Source organism: Ptychodera flava, chromosome 19 (assembly GCF_041260155.1).
Source record: "Ptychodera flava strain L36383 chromosome 19, AS_Pfla_20210202, whole genome shotgun sequence".
Lineage (NCBI taxonomy): Eukaryota > Metazoa > Hemichordata > Enteropneusta > Ptychoderidae > Ptychodera > Ptychodera flava.
Genome location: NC_091946.1, coordinates 6,496,962 through 6,514,742, shown reverse-complemented (window position 1 = coordinate 6,514,742; position 17,781 = coordinate 6,496,962). Strand labels below are relative to the sequence as shown.

At 42.6% G+C, this 17,781-nt stretch overlaps 1 protein-coding gene across 10 annotated transcripts in view; it reads left to right on the top strand.

Annotated features, from left to right (window-relative positions):
* The window catches only part of LOC139118453 (transcription factor Sox-3-like), a 127,429-nt gene that overhangs the window by 53,501 nt on the left and 56,147 nt on the right, over nt 1–17,781 (top strand). For 7 of the 10 annotated variants that reach the window (XR_011548724.1, XR_011548721.1, XR_011548722.1 and 4 more), the window contains one exon: nt 17,291–17,528. The exons of the other annotated variants lie outside the window; for them this stretch is intronic. The gene's annotated coding sequence lies outside the window, so the exon portion shown is untranslated. The remainder of the gene's footprint in view (nt 1–17,290; nt 17,529–17,781) is intronic. 10 annotated transcript variants of the gene reach the window in all.

Below are 17,781 nucleotides of genomic sequence, written 5' to 3'. Positions count from 1 at the left end.
ATCAAATGAATCGGATGTTACAATGCAGCTTTGTGGAAAATGAAACAAGCCAACAATGGTTGCTAAGGATTAAAGTTATTAATTTTTTCCACAAAAGATGTCCAGGAAATAGTTTTTATCACGCGGAACGGTGCATTATGGGACGGTTCGTTTGTTTTGTGTAAGTCATCCAACTGGCATTCGTGCAAAGGCATTTTATATATTCAATCCCCTGTCTATCGTCTGGTGAAGCAAGGGGTTAAATACGCCCTAAGTGCTGCGCTTTGCACGGTTTTAGTCGAAGTGAAGCAAACGACAGGTTTTCCCGCCCGTTTATCGTCACCTATCCCTGGCAGCCGTGCATGTGACACGGATCTGGGAGAGAATGTCGTGATCCATCTGAAAGATGCAGATAGTCAGATGTCAAGTCCCCCTCCTTGCTAAAGTCATTGCTATGACGAGACGCGTACGCAAGGCAAATTGTCTGCTGCTTTGATTGACACATGACCGATGTACGGTAATCAATAGTGCAAGTGTCACCTCCAGCCGACCCTTCGATTAGGGTAATAGCTTGCGACAAATTTATAGTGAGCGTGATTACAACATATCTACCGATGCCATTTAGACGAGTCAATGGGGTCGCTGTGCCTGCATGCCTCCCCGTCCCATCGATTTAGAGTCACCTTTAGTCTGATTGTTTTGGATAGCTTACGTTGGAGGAGCCCGAATTTTCCGTAATGCCGATTGACATTCCTTAATAACATTCTGAGCTCCCCCCTGTGGCTATGTGTTAGTGTATGTATGTGCGTGTATACGTACGCGTCAACTCTGCTATTTTATCGGACATATGCGTATCTTGGGATAAAAAAAATGCTGTTCGCCAGTGTTGATGCTTGACGTTCCATCGAAGAATCTACGCCATATTGCGTCCGAGTCACCGTTTACTGATTATGTCCGATCTTTTACCGTGATTACAATCCCCACTTGAAATTTCGCGCGCTCTTTCTATTGCCCTCTCTCCTGCGATTATAGAACATTTTGTGCACTTTGACTGCACCGCTCTCATCAGAGATCGTTTGTTAGGTACCGAACACTAGGTATCGTCTAATTTTTTTGCCATAATTCACCCAACGATTACTGGCAGTTCAATTTGGATATTTTTTGAAGAATTCGCCGACAAGGACGTTGTTCACCGCTTGGTCAAATTTTGCTGCTAGAAAATTTCTCTATTATCCACTAATCATGAAATAAGATTGCATCTGCTTTCTCGGCTTTTTGCTGAACACAAGACATGCTATACGCCTACATTACTGAACTGTATCATCTATGTGTAGAGGTCACGGTCATGAGTCTTGGAACTTACCAAAACTGAGAATTTTGGTTTCTTTTTCATTGCTTTTATGGATTTGGTTATTACTTTTAAGAATTTGACTGAATCTGTGGACGTCCTCAAAAAATTCTAAAAGCATTCTGAAACCTGGAGACTTTTCACCAAGTCTAGAAAGCGTTTGCAGTTTGTATCTATATATTGTCACGGGAAATGTAAGTCCGGACTCAGTCATTGGTCAGTCTCGCAAAGAACAGTGACTGCATTAACTTAATATTTGTTAAAAATATAAAAAGGAATTTGATTGGTATGTTAAAAAGTAAAATCACAAGCAAAGGGTGTTATCACGTTTATTGTTTGAAATTACTTTGTGGTTTGTGTGCAAAGTTCATACAGTCAGCCGCTGAATCAGATTCAGAAAAATTAAAAAGCGTGGACAAATCGAAAGATGTTAACAGTTTGGTTTTGTCGCAGATAACTGCTTTTAGGAAGTCAATGCGGTACTGAATATGATGACCCAACTCACTGGAAAGCCATGTTACGTGGCGGCAGGCAACAACACAGGAAAATGAATATGGTGGCCAGGTCTAAGCGAAGTTTGCTACCATAAACTAGTACTACAAAATAATCACCACCAACAAGGACTCAGACAAGTACTTAACATAGTTGAACCACCGATGAAAATGTTTGAATAATATTTTCATCGTGTTTTTTGACGTATTTTGACAAAGGAATGATACCCATAAACCTCGCGATGTTCGCACAAATTGACCACAATGTAAAAAACACCGACTAGCAAATTTGGCGCGTAAGGCAAATATATATTGCATGCCGACTTTTATCGGCCATGGTACGGTCCATGATAACTGTTGGTTGGAGATCTCATTTCTTGCTACTCAGACGACCGCACGTAAAGTGGCATAATTTATCAGAGTTTTTGCATGTGTTTAATCTGTCTCTTCATCTGTCGGCTTGTATGACAGATCAGCCACACAGTAAACCTGCACCTCATTCCCTGCTCTAGTTCATTCATTTCTCTTGTACGTCCGTCTGCTCGTTTGTTCGCGCCATCCTTCTTCAGATGAGCGCGCGTGAGTACAACCTCGTCAACTCGCTTGTTTTTCACGGTAAAGCGAGCAAAAGTGGCGTATCAGACGACAAATTTACAAGCTAAAATTGGGAGACTCATCGAGCTAGAAAAGTAATATGACCATCATAGCCTGTATATATTGCAACCGGGGGTTGAAAATCTACCAATCGGCTCTGGAACGATTGCTTTCCCCTTTTCTTTATGAACCAATCCGATCCAATTCAATCGAACGTCGGCATGTTATCACCGTGCGTAATAGGGACTATCTGATGCTAACTCAACAGCCACGAATACTCGTCCCTCCCCGATTTGACATCAACACTCGCCAATAAATAAAAGAACTGGTAAATGAAAAATGGAACCTTGCCTGCAGTTATCAGAACCTGGATGACGTCCGCTGTCTCCATAATGCCAAACGCATCATTATCGTCACCATCTCTTGCTAATAAAGTTGACACCTATTCATAGTCGAGTTAGAATTTAGTCAAATTTAGGTCGTTTCCAGGGCAAAGCTGTTCGAGATTTATTCTACTTTTGAAGGCGTCCCCTTTCCGGCCTGTTACAGGTCCATCGTACATCTGGCAGTACATATTTGTCTTGCTGATCAACAAATCTGTATACAAAATGCCAATTTATAATGAAATCGCTACCATTCAATGTGACTTGAAATGTGAATTGTATCAACTAGCATTGGTCAAGTATACCCTCTCTCTTTTATGTCAACTTTAAAGTCTTCTGTTTGAAGTAGAGATATTTTTGTTTACTAAGAAATGTTGGACCGATTTATGAAAGGCCGTATAATAGTCTTACTTAGCACAATGCCTGTTTACCTGGCATGTTGTTATTTGTGGAGGCGATCGTCGCGTGAAACTGTTCTTATTGCGCATATCAACGTTATTTTGTACTTCTTGTCAATTTTAATTTTCTTATCTTTCGTCTCTGATCGATGACAATTGTCTAAAATGTCCTAACTCCGGCCAAAGACACTTATTCACAAACCCTGTCATTATTTCCACGTCACTCTACGTTTGTTCATATACAGGGTAGGGCCCTGTCGCCATCTTTTGACGGTTTTTTTCTTTTTGTTGCTCGCGGGAAATTGTTGATGTGCAGTTGTTGTTGCTGATGTCGAAACGAAAACACATCCCCTTCACACAGGTCTGATCTTTGACATGCAAGAACGAATGAGATTGTGGTGCATACAACTGAACTCAAATTTTGCTATTGTGTTTCATATTCTACCTCTCAGGGCGGGGTGAAAGTAGCGTTTTGGCGCCTCATTAGCTCCTTTGGTTAGAAGCACAACTCAAACCTCCGGAGAAAGAAAGATGGCGTCGAAATATGGCGCCGTTGCTTTGGTTGTAACTCGAATATCTGACGTAGCGACTTGATGCCGATTTCTGCATGTCATCGTCTCAGACCAAACCATCCGCATATTTTGCGCCCGAATAGTATATTTCATAATTTCGTGCCTATTTCACAACTATAACATTTTTCAACTCGAAAAACTCTTACCCGCGATACCAGCTTCTGAAAGTTGATGGCGCTGTTATACAAGAAACAGAAAGAGTAGCTCTGTTCAAGTTGACTATGCTAAAAGATACGAATGACCCACCAACCAAAATTTTGCAATTATTGTTCGCGACCTCACAGACGTATACTGTAGACTTTTCAGGTTCTACGGAAAGCAATTATTTACAAAAACAAGTGGTTCTTGGACTAATTTTCTTCCTGGGAGGAAGAAGTCCTTTCGCCGGTAAAAGTGAAGTTCACTAAAGAAAGTGTACGACCAAAATTGTCCAGCAGAGTGCCAACAAAACTTGAGACTATCTGCTTTGAAGCCTATAACTCAGAAGAAATGGCGTTAAAGGCTACGATGACGACGCGGCATATTAGGCAGCCAATACTTAGTGTCAAAATGAATCCTTGTCGCACATTTATACATTAATAACTGTCTGTTGTTGTCAGGCCAAACTTATGAATTAATGGAGGCCCCGCTGCGAACTATCTCGCCTGCACGGCTGTTCTAATTAAAAGCCTCGGCAGATGCAGCTAGCATGTCGTCTCGTCTTTGCCATTATGATAGTTTGTTATTAGCAGTAGGATTATGAGAGGACCGCGCGCTCGGGTACACTTACTTCCCGCCAAAAATGATTGGGGGACGTTATTTGGTGTGAAATAAGAAGCATGATATCGGGAGGACACGAGAGAGTCAAAACAAGTTTCAGATTGAGATTGTCTTCTTTGAAAGCACTCAATTGATGCTTGTTGTCTATCTTGAATTTCTGTTTCGCCTGCAGGCAATACTTTAGTGACTCAAAAAAGTGTTTGAAAAACTAGGGTTGTTTTAGAAGCACCTGTCCTGTTACTTTGCTTTTACGTTCTAAATATTTACACCGCTCTTTGCCGCCAAATACCTCGTTTAACCAGCATTGAAATCGTTAGCGTTCGCTCGTATGTGTTTCACTAGTGTGGGTCTGTAAACCTCAGTTAATATCGAAAATAGAAAATTATAGCAATGTCAAAATGCTCACACTGCCAGTTTGAGAAAGTACACAAACCAAACATGCTATTTGTAATATGTACACGACCTGTAAAAAGCGTTGTTGTTAAACACTGAGGTCGTATTTTCGCTTCATTCGTCCGTGTGTGTGAGTCTGTATTTAATTAAGCCAAATAATATTTACATGTGTGTGCTGCTGCGCTGTGTATTCCTGCCTATCCAACCGGGTATATTTGCAGTTTTATTTTCCCGGTTGTTTTGCTGGAATATTTAAGTGGAAGAGCTGATCACACTTATCGCTTGCGTCAATATGTGCAAAACGTGTTACAGCGACCCGATTCCAATTCTGATAAAAGTTGAAACCAGATCTAGTGCGGCGGCAGAAGAGACGAACGCGTGTTGGATTATCCCGCCTACCTGTCACAATCATTGGTGTGTGAGGGCGCTGCATTCTGTAGGTGTCTCATCCGCCATCCGGGCTTGCAGTCGCCGGCGCGGCGCGTGCGCTTGTGTCAATTTTTGTACCGGCAGATGCTTGTTGTATTTTAAGCACCGTAAGGTCGGTACTCAGAACTGAAAAAAGACAGTGTTGGAAATGAAAAACCAATTATTGGGTATAATAGACATGGACAGTGCAGCTTAGATTATGAATAACAAGAGTTTGTTTTTTTTTCTTCGATATTAAATGGTGACCGTATGATAGTAGTGTCCGATTCAAGGGGTACATGGTCAATGAGTCACACGGTTTGTTTTTGCGTTTAGTTTAATACAATTCTTCAATTAGCGAGGGCCGTAATACAAATCAGAGACGCCAGATCGAGCTCAATTCATTGCGGTGGCCTAATCTTGCCGACGCGGTGAATAACAACGACAATTTACGAGAAGAATCCACTTTACAGTGGCAACTTCACAGAATAAATATTAAAAAAATCCAACACGATCTGGTTTCATTTCACTTAGGGGCTTTGATGGTGAATTTATTTGATCTAGCGAAAGTGGCGACCGTATCAAGAGCTCGCCGGAAAGGTTGGGGCTGTTTGTTTGAGGTAATTAGCCATCCATCCATCCGAGATGGCGGATAGAGCAAGATGCGAAGACAGACACGGGGAAGACAAAAATGCGGCACGGTTTCAGAGAGGAGAGATATTTTCGGACGAGACTGAGTAGTCGCGATAATGCGAGGCAGACTGCATCCCAATATGTTTTCTCTTCTGTGTGTAGTTTGCCGACGCAACGCTCTCTCGTTGCGACCGTACCCTCCAGTAATACATTCAGTGTACACAGATGCTGCCAGAGATTTAGTAAATTCGCAAATTAAAACGTATGTAGTCTAATTTCTCGGGATTACCAAATTCGCCAATGAAAAACAATTTATAAAAAAAATACTAGGTGGATGGGCGGGTCTGGTTTTTGACGCCTAACATGATGATGGCTTTTGTATGAAAATTTGCTTGCTTGTATGAAACGTCGATACATTAAACTAGAGAACAACAAATGGGGTCAAAGTAGTTTTTTGTTGTGGAAAAATTATTAAAGCTACAAAGTTGATCGCATGAATTTGTGTGCATCGTGGAATGTTTATTGTCGATCGGCCAAACCATTTGACGATGATGACAACGACCCGAATGTAACAGCTGGTTGGAACAGCTGAATACGGTAAGAGTGAGAGTGCATATCGACGACTTAAACCCAGTCTATGCTCCCAGGCGGCCGAGAAGCATATCTGCTCGCTCGTTATGCCCTGCTGCAGGGGAAACAAAGTATGGACGGCCCCAGTCGGTATCTGCGATTATTGCGACGACACCGATATTCCGCTTCCCGCGCTCACAGCCTCGGACTCTTAACAGGTGGTTGCAGCGCCCCCTAGTGGTTACTGATCTAGATGCAGCGGCCGGGTCTCAGGAGAGGCTGCTGATGTACAGAAATGAAATAAAATTTATCTACAATATTATCTGATACGTCGGGAAGGTATGGTCGGTAAGAGGCGTCGATCTGACTATTTGTTACGCGGTTAATTAGCGTCTTCAGCTGAGGAACTAGCACGCCAAACCCAGTTGTAGTTTCAGCGATTGCAATTTACGCGTAATGTTAGGCAGTCACGCAATGCTGTTCCTGACTGCGGACGCACCCCATTAATGAAAGCATTCTTTTGTGATCTCGTCAGCGCTCACGGGAGGCTAGCTGTCTGTCATCTTCCCTCAAGGTTAACTCGAACAACTAGTTTTGTTAACAAGGCTTCCAGACACGAATTCGTCGAACTTCAATCTCAAGCAAGACTAGGAAATCGCACTCAGTAGATAGGAGGAAAACTCGAGCGACAGACGAGCTTATTGCTTGTCAAGATTGACAGTTAGGGATGAAACATATGTCCGTTCTTCTCTATTTGTTTTCGTTTCTAGGCGCGAAGATCCTGTTGCACGAGGCAGTAAGTGCGTTGATATTTCCCCTACTACGAGGATATTCGACCGAATTTCTGCATTCAGGTGTCTATTTTGATAGCTATGCGCAAAATTTCCAATACTGACGTTCACATCGACGATTGTCGCAATATTTATACAGTACTTGTCCGACGAGGCTTTCTTTAGCTTCGAAACCATCGACCGAAAAATGTCCCAGAAATACACTTCCCATACCAATACGCACCACAACAATATGTTTATCCACATCCAAGTAATTGCGGTCATTTTACTTTGCTGCACATTTTTGCGAGATCTTTTCGATCGAGTAAAGCGCGGCAACACTGCAGCAATGTCGCTTAAGTTTTATTATCGTATTGGGTTTCATTTTGCTCGGAGGTGTACAGTTTTCAAAAACTAGTTTCTGTGTGTATCCATTTCCCTTGCGTTAAACACACTTCTCAACCGACTTCCGTTCGCACTGGTCCCCGAAGCCGAGGCGACCTCTAGCTCGAACTCTTGAAGGCAAACACTGTTGCTACCTTGCAAACATGAAACGCGGGTCTCTTTTCAGCGCGGCCCGACGGTGGACTTGACTGCGTGATGCATCGAAAAATGAGTTGGCTCCCCGGCGTGCGCGCTAATACTCCGCTGTCACTAAAGTGTAAGCTCACACCTACTCTCTTCTCCGGAGAGCGTGAACGCGGTTGCCATGGAGACATCGGCTTGTTAGTGTCACTGTACAGATGGCAATATACGCAGCGTAATTTGTTTTAAATCAATACGGCGTTATTTTTATTAAAAATAATAAAAATAGAGAAAAAGTAGATTATTGTACTGAGAAAACATCACTTGAATCTGACAGCCGAACATCACACAAGCGAAAGGCGGAACCTTCTGCTTTGAAAAATATCGTAATTGCAAAAGTTTTTTTGAAGTTTGAAGAGTTACTTTTTAATCGAAAGCAGCAGCGTGATGATGGAAAGTGCCTCCAGTCACAGAAACTCCTTCGAATTTACAAAAAGAACATTATTTATTTTTATCAGAATATAAAACCTGTATCCCAGATTTGTCCTCTTTCTATATTCGTATTATTTACAGCTAGCATGCTTCGAGGAATTGCGATTTTAGCTCCTACTAATTTTCTAGCTTTTTCCCTCCTGTTGATAGAAAGCTGTGAAAGAAAAGGGAGGGAGAAGGGAAAAAAGTAGTATTTCATTTTCCATACGCTCTAGGCCATAATCCAGTCACTCGCAAAATAGAAATCGATGCTGGAAGATACCCCGAGATGCTATCTGCTCGTTGCGATTTTCTTGCTATTCACTGTTTTATCGTATTACGTTTTCTGTGTTCGCTTGACTTAAATCTCTTTAACTCAAAATTATTCGGTCCCTTGGATCGATAGAGCAACCCCCTCCTCACAAGGCCAGGCAGGTTTTACGCATGCGCTTTGTGCTTTTGCTCCGGTTCAGGGGAAAATGAGAGGAGGACGATTTTTTCCTGATCATACTCGTGCGAACTTTTTTTCTGCTTCTGTACTTTGGATCAGCTTTTTTGAGGATTTAGTTTTTACTGACAAAATAAAACCATAAGAAGTAGGCCCGGCTGTTGCCATAGGCGTACGACTGCATTCGGAACGAGAGCGCTTCACGAGTGTTTGATGTGTGAACACATCTAGCGAAGTCGTTACCCATCGCGTTTACGCCACTAAATGCACATGTAGCCCAGAGCCCTTTTAAATGCTTTTTTATATATCGTGGCTTCTCGTTTTTATTGCCACGAGACTCATGTTAGCAAGGAGATTCTGAGAGTAGTATTTCCTCGTTTGCTATTGGTTCGGGTTTTCGAAAGATATTTTTCAACGCTTATCATGACACGAAGTTCAAGTTAACCCACAATATACGCGATCTTTCTCCATCCGCTCGTTAGACCCCAACACACTACACTAAGGACACAATTTCGAAGCTATGGCAACAAGATTTCACAGACGATACGGATGGGATCTTTTTTTTCTGTGCAGGCAAGTTGCCCGCCATTTCAGATCAGATCTCAAGTAAAGTCGGCGTTTCTTGTTCGCGTCATGTGAATACTGACAGATTCGATTTATGCCGTCCCTGATCGTATCCTGATATCAGTGCACTTGAAGTTGCTGCGACTCACGTGGTCCCGACCGTGACGACAGCGGTGACGAAAACCATGCCATCCCGCCGTAACAGACAACCCAATCATCCCAACTATACACCAACATTATACACAGTGCGAAAATAGAAAATAACACAGACTCCTCGCTTATTTCGGTAACCATGGCAACAGCATCCCGCTCCGCGCGCGATAGAGAGGAGGGGGTACAAGTTAAATAGCTCTCCCATACGGTCTAAATTCTCTATTCCACCTTCAGGCGGTAGCAGTGAAGTGCACTTTTTTTTACCCTTCGGAAGCCGATTTCATCGTTCTGGGTTTCCATCTTATTAGCGACCAGCGAGAACCACGGGGAGCAAGGGGCGCATGGTGTGAATAATAAATTCGTCAGCCCCATCTGGCTATCTTTCAGAGCCATCATCTAACACTAAAACATATTTTAGTACTTAACTGTTCAGGAGTAACATATGTCCGGATTACAATATTCGCTGCAGATTGATTGCACGGGTTGCAGAGCCTCTCCTCTCGCGGCAATATGTGCCGCGTTTTACCCTTGTCAAAATTTACTACGTTTCATTAATAATGTAACAAATCGGTGAAGACGGTCGTTTTTTCTCTGCTCTACCTCTCTACAAATCTGTAATTTCGCCCAGCGGGTCGCTGCAAACTGACAATAACCGCTGGTACCTTCATTTGACGGTGTTTGTTTCGCCGTGACCCGTGGTGTCATCGCCTTAAATAACAGCCACCGCAGTCACTGCCCAAATTATCGGGTGCTGACTGCCCGCGATGACCGATTTTCATCTTTTTTTTTGGACCACTGCTTAAAAAATTTACAACTTGGCAAACCAAGTTATGGCACCACGCCGTCACCACCGACAGCTCAAAGCTGCCCCGGAGGCTGCGGGACGGATTTTCTCGTGCATTCGGTCATGGCTATTATAAATTGCCGATTAACAGCCTAGTAGTTATTAAAAATTAAGGCAACAATGTCGTCAATACCGTGAGCTTTTGTCTGACACTGGTTTTTCAACCAGAGAAAGAGAGAACAAGGTAGAAAAAAAGCGGTATCAGAGAGAAAGAATGGAGAGATCACACAGATCCATTATTCTGAAATCAATGGAGACAATAAAAACGATCAACAAACAAACAAACACTCAAACAAACCCTCTCAAAAACAAACGAGCGCTTACACAGAACCAATCAGAAAATCTGCGGAGATTTGCAAAATTCTCTCCATTTCATATTCCTGAATTTAAACATGCAGCAGAAAGGGGGTTCAAAAGATCTCAATCAAGCTTTGCAGATTATAAATGTTCTTTGATTTATATTTCTTCCCTCACGATATTTTTAAGTATCGCAAATCCTGGCGATTGGGAAATGGGTCAGCCCCTTCCAGGCGAGCTTGTGAGACAGTCGCACAGTCAGAATACTTGCTTTTAGAGGATAGTACGTGCGAACGTTCAGACTTCCAATATCAGCTCGCTTAGCCCTGCACTACACAGAATATCCATTCTATTATGGCTGTTAGTGGGCTGGGAGGAGTCGTCATTGTCAACAATTCACTCTCGCCATTAAACCCAGAGAATATCTGCGTGCTGAGTCGAGTTGACAACCTTATTTCTCAATGAAACACACTGCAGTTGCCATGGGAATGCGTGCGGACGGGATTGTCTTGGGGGAGACCACGATTCCTGATTATCGCAGCTAATATACTACATTAACACTCCCTTTTTCATCTTTTTAAACCGAAAAGTAACTTTGTAGGGGTTTTACAATGGTAAGTTTAATGATATGAGGACAATAGTCCGGTTTATCCTCCCTTTATATTAAGATTGGGAGAATCTATTGCCCGTGCCAGAGCCTGTACTGTAATTGTCGACCACTGCCACCTTAGTTATACCTTAATCTATTTTACGATTATAGTTGATGAATGGGTATATCACAAGTAAATATTTGCTTCCATTCTCCACGGGGTAACCCGAGATCCTCTGCTGTAATCGGAGACGGCGCATCTATAGTGATTCTGAGGAGTACGAGTTTCAATCTACCCAGCTCGGGACACGTCTGTGGCCCGTCTCGCTTAATCCCCGCGTTTCCAATTGAATGAGAGCTCACCTACTAGTGCTACAGGTTCCCTGGAACACAATGGTTAATTAGTGAAACAGAGGCCGGCTACCGTTGGGAGCTTACATCCCAACTCCATTTCGCTCTCCCCTCTTTCTCGCTTCTTTTCAGCCTTTTCTCAATGGCAATTTAATGAAGCAGAAGGCTGGTCGACTATAGCGCTGCCAAAACAATTTACGCGGAAGTACTGAAACTACCAAATTTAAAACAGCGAAAATTGAGTTCCCCACCATTTTGATTTTACATCGTTTAGCTTTTGAGGTCATCGTTAGCAGATCAATAACACGTTATTAAAGAGATTTCATATTAGGTCCCTGTCGTCTGCGCACATATTTGGCGCCATTTTTATGACGGGTTGAATTTTTCTATACCTTTGCATAGCACTCTGCAAAACCATGGAAACGACTATCGTCTGATCCTACTCTGTGGACTCGAACCCTTTTAAGGTCGGCTGGAGGGGGGTGTGGAGTTGTCGATGGGTGCTGACGGGTGTTGATGGGCAATGACCGATGACATGCATTCGCTATTTTTCTTTGCTGGCTGTTATTGAACGACTTTACCACATGACACTCAGATAAATGATGACTGGCCCGTAATCTGTGAATTTCATCGCTGAGTAACTAAATTCTGTGACAGAGAAATAAGGAAAAAATGACGGTCATCAAATTCCAGCCGAAAAGAAACATCCAACTATTTTCCCTAACCTTCCGTGGTCCCAATTGACAGATTCAATTTCATAAAACCGACCGGGATTATTCTGTCGCATTTCGCATCATTAAATAAATCAGCATAAAACATAGTTCAAAAGTTTATCGCGGAAACTGTCAAAACTTATTTAGGAAAGAACAAGTTTTCACAAACTGGGATGGTACAATACAAAGGGCTCAGTTTGGCAGCAAAGTGGACCCGGAACGCACATCCGGCAGAGCACGCCAAAGGTGAAACATTGCCTTCCTCTGCTGCACCAAACAAACAGACGGGAAAGGAGGTTGCTATGGTAACCTCGAACGCCGGGGAAGTCGTCAGGTAAAAGTTTGTCGGGAGTGAGACAATGTACTGGTAGGCTGTCAACAGCGATTACGGCGGTGCATTACGAATCGTTCCGTGCTGGCAGATTTCATTAAGTCTGTAGTGGGGCTCTCGGACCCATGGTTTGGCTGTTTGCCAAATAGTAAGATAGGTGATCAACATTCCAGACCCTGTCTTTTTTTATCTGGTCTCATTGTTCTTAAAAGCCTCTGCAGCCAAACCTACCCTGAAGGGGTACAAAGCTTTATAGGGTTGGAGGCGACATCACTCGGACACCGGCATCTGGCGCCACGGTCGTTCAGCTTGGAACGCGGTGACCCGAATGCAATTGGGAAGGGTAGGGAAAAAACCCGGGAAAATTCTATAATCTTTGGTGACAAGTCACTTCATTACATACTGATATGATGAATCGCCCGGAGATAGCTCGAACATATGGCGTGAGACCGAGCCAATTGTGTCGGGGAGGGGATTGATGCCTTTCTAAGGTCTGCCCGAACCCAAGTGCCAATACTCAGCTACCAGTGATTGTGTACTCACATGCGGGCGATATCGCTATGAACGTCTTTGATCGGTGTAAATTCACTCTATCCAAATTTTCCCGCGCTTTGTCGTTCTTTTCCGGCAGAATTTACTCAAATTTTGTAGGAGTGTCGAATTAATTTGTATTAAAGGACTGTGCATATTAAGTGAAATCGTTCCCATCAATTATAATCCGTCATCTGTTTGCAGAAAAAGGGGAGGAATAACATTAAATAAAATAGCGTTTTAATTGCCGAAATTTATTTGTAAAAGAAATATTTTGTCATAATATGCCATTTACCGAATATTTTTAAAGGGGCGTTACGAGCACTTTTTATCTGAATATTTCACAAAATTGAAATAATTACGAAATACGGTCGTATTCTCCATCTTCGAAATAAAAGCTCCGATAAGCTAAAGTCATGTGGACACATTTACATTTAAGTTTCAATGCACGCTCAAAAATATCGCGCCCTGTTGTTAGCAAAATGAGTTTTCTAGGGCCGATATTTTGTTTAATTATACGGTTACCGCTAGAAATTTACGCAGGCAGTCGGTGCGCGTAATTTACTCGTAACAAATGGCGGGAAGATGGGGTCAAGAGGTCGACTGGCGGCAAATGTAGTATTGTCAATATATGAAAATGACGGTAGAAATGTTGATAATGGGGCGGAAGTAGGCCGAAACAAATGGATACCTTATATTACTATTAAAAAGCTATGGCCGCTATTGAAAGACGCGTTTCCCGCCATAACTACATTTTCTGTTGTTGAAATGGACGCGTCAAATGGATGCTTCAATCATATTTTTTCATGAGAATATTCCGGCTGTCTAGACGGAAGGAGCGTTGTTGTCACCGCATACAGAATCAATAAATAAAAATTTTATGGTTGTTTTTCAGCCGTACTAAAATGATGCTTCTCATTTTTTTTACCTGGGCGTCTTTTGTTTGGGCGAATGGCTCGGCCAAGTGCCCGATCATTCATCCAACTCCGCTATGTCATGGTACCCGGGACTCAGTGACAGCCGTAATAAATTGGACGAGAACATTTAGGAAAGTTACTGGCTGGCGTGATCTACAAACAGAGAGAGAGAGAGAGAGAGAGAGAGAGAGAGAGAGAGAGAGAGAGAGAGAGAGAGAGAGAGAGAGAGAGAGAGAGAGAGAGAGAGAGAGAGAGAGAGAGAGAGAGAGAGAGAGAGGAGAGAGAGAGAGAGAGAGAGAGAGAGAGAGAGAGAGAGAGAGAGAGAGAGAGAGAGAGAGAGAGAGAGAGAGAGAGAGAGAGAGAGTACATTTTGACAGATTCAACTACATCGCATTAGGTGATCCAGTTTTAAAATAATTTCACTCTACAGAGAATTCCAATAGAGGATTCACAGCTTTTCTATTTTCACCCATAACTTGATTTGTCAACATACACAGCTTGCTACATTACACAAATTATTTAATGGTGAGACTACTCAATCGCCGGTGCTAGCATATAGGCTTGATTTATTGGGTATTCTGTACCATCAACGTGATCTGGTCTCACGAGAAAGCGAGACCAACCCCACACTTGCGCAGAAATGCTGCGTCTTGTACACGCAACATTTTTACCCCTCCTTTTTTCGAAGCACCTCTATATGGAAGACCGGTCACGACATGCGACATGCGACCTGCGACTTCAAAACTGCGACCTGCGTCCTGCGAGTTTGAAACATGCGACCTGCGACTTCGGCATTTACAAGGTGTAGGCCTAACCTGCGACTTCACAACAGCGACCTGCGTCCTGCGTGTTTGTCAAACTGCGATATCAGTCTTGATTTGTTCGCACCATTGCTCTGATCACGAGCCTGAAAAACACGAGGGACACCATTGCACTATATTAAAACAGCCGGTTTACCGCATTCTCGCGACCAGAGCATTATTTTCGCACCGCTGGCCTACGCAAAAATCGGCCAGCGAAAGAATTCAACCAGCGATAGCAGTGCATGAAGCTGTGACGGTAGAGAATTCCAGAACGAAGAGCACAAATTTATTTTCCTTCTTACGAAGGCAAACCGATCTGAAATAATGCAATAGCAATAGGGTTTTAAACGTCTACATCAGTGTTTAATAGTTTCTGGAACTTTTCTGCCTACATGATCTAAAATATTATATACACACAAAAAATAATATGTACATATTATAGTATGTACATATTAGGCTTAAAGACTGAAAATAGGATTGTAGGAGGGTTTAATTATGTCCTGTTTTACAGTTTTAACTCGCGTTATCTATAAAGAACTTGAGTCGGTCTCTGGCTATTCATGGTTAGCAAATATGTTTGCACTTCTGTCAATATCAGTATTATTTTAACTGCTTTACTTTGCATATGTTATTTGTGTAGACAAATGTAGTCCGAAGTTAACCAGTAAGAATATTTTTATTTTTCCAACTGAACAAAAGTTGGATCAATTCGATTTTTTGACGAAAAGTAAAAATGAAATTAGACGAAAAGATGGCAACATCCGATGATCAATCACTGGAGAATTGGAACAAAACTGGAAATGTTAGAAAATGAACGACAATAACTGAAAATTCGAATGTTTGCAATGACACTGACGCAGTTATGATACAGGGGGGGACAACTGATGAATTAAACAGACAGCTAGATGGTTATACCACAGTGAAATGAGGATAAATACCAGAGATTTCTAAAAATCAAAAAGTTTGTTGATAACATAAGGAAAGAAGCGAGGTAAGGCAGACGAAGAATATCTAAAATAATTTGAAATTATAATATAAACATCTAAATGCCTATCACGAAGCATATATTTTCCATGCATTAACACGTACTGTCAACATTTCCGTCATAAAATTATCTCTCCAGATGAAAATGAGTGAACTGGTGTGTACATGAATTGAGTTTTGCCAGACTTTGTGAACGATTTACCAAAGCGAAAGCAATGGCTTATTAATTGATCGATGTTGAACGTTAAATCTCCTTTCCACGTTTTACCCTTTGAGCGCTGTAATTTTCTCCCACCAAACTTTAGTGCAAAATTTTACCAATTGTATGAATTTTCTGTAATTTTTTGATAATTTTGGACCGAATCGACATCACATTTCATTGGCTACAGGTTTTTCCCAATTTTTTTTGCAAAAATTGGAGAAAAATTGACAGGGGTTTATTAAAAGGGGACAAAAATAGACTTTGGCGCTCAAAGGATTAAAGTTCACGCAAGACGCCTCCAATCTAATACTGAGGAAAACACCATGAAACGTTACGTGTTGTTGTCGCATGTCGCAGTTGTGAAGTCGCAGGTCGCAGTTTGACAAACACGCAGGTCGCTGTTGTGAAGTCGCAGGTTAACACCTAGGTCTAAATGCCGAAGTCGCAGGTCGCATGTTTCAAACTCGCGGGACGCAGGTCGCAGTTTTGAAGTCGCAGGTCGCATGTCGCATGTCGTGACCGGTCTTCCATACCTCTATGCCCTCCTGCCTTGATTGTTATGAGTCAATAGAATATACGTCATCGATACTCTTCACTTTGTTCGTGATTGATATTTTCCCTTAATTTTTTTTTCACATCCCAATTTACATGAGAGTCTTTTCTCTCACTCTTCTTTGTAAAGATGAAGGGGGAAACGTGAATTACCGTAGCCTTGTTTTGCACGATTTGCATGTGTAAGCCCCACAATGGCGGGGAACTGCGTGTTTTCAGTGTTATGTGTACAGTTTGCGATGCAACAACGGTGCCCCAGCGTCAAAGGCGCTTAACAACCCCATTGACGGGGTGCCTTCTTTCTTCCAGCCCTCCCTATCGTCTTCATCTCAACGCCTCTGCCTTTCACACGGCACAATTTCCTATCGGAGTCTGCAACACTTGAGAATACAAGCGACAGACTGGCCCATACAAACGATCTCCGTTGGATTTGTGACCAGGTTCTAAAGGGAAATTGACGAGCACCGTTCCTCTATAGCTTATGTCATCACCGTCCTTTGTAGCGTCAAGTGAAAAATCTATATTAGGATTGAATACGAAAATAAAAAGCATTTCGTCCCTTTATCTTACTCAGTGAATTATATTGTTTTTAATATTGAAAGAGACTCCTTTGTCTTGCCCTTAGCCTTAGAGAGGCACTTTGCAGGTAAAAAAGAGAATAAAACCTAAGGGTTGAGCCTCAATGTAACATTTTGTCGCTTTTTCTTCGCCACGTAGCTACTGTCCCGCTCGTCTCCTCGCCGAGATTCACCGTGAATCTGTGTCTTTCTGTGTGTAATGGATAGTGCATGGCAGCTAAGACGATATGGATTCCTACGTTTGGGTTTGACGATCGCGGGGAGAGAGAGAGAACGTGCGAGGTGAACTCCTTGTTGGCACCCACCCCGTGACTTCGATTTCCAGCTAAGGGAACTGGATTACCATGCGAACGTGATGTGTTGGCGATGTCACCAGGGTAAGTCAGCAGTCTCGCCGTCGAAATTTCTGACTTTTTCGTGTGTATGGATGTGCTGTCATTCCAGTCTGTCAGTCAAACGTCTTGTTAGCGTATCACGTGAGCCAGCCGAATCAGAAACTGACCCCTAACGTGATCTTTGGTGACGGCGCGTCGCGCTCGTCGACTGCTGAGCTGTCGTTTCACGTATTTACGGCGCTGGCCAGCCCACGAAGTTGCTGCGTGTGACAATGTATGGCGACCGTTTCGAACC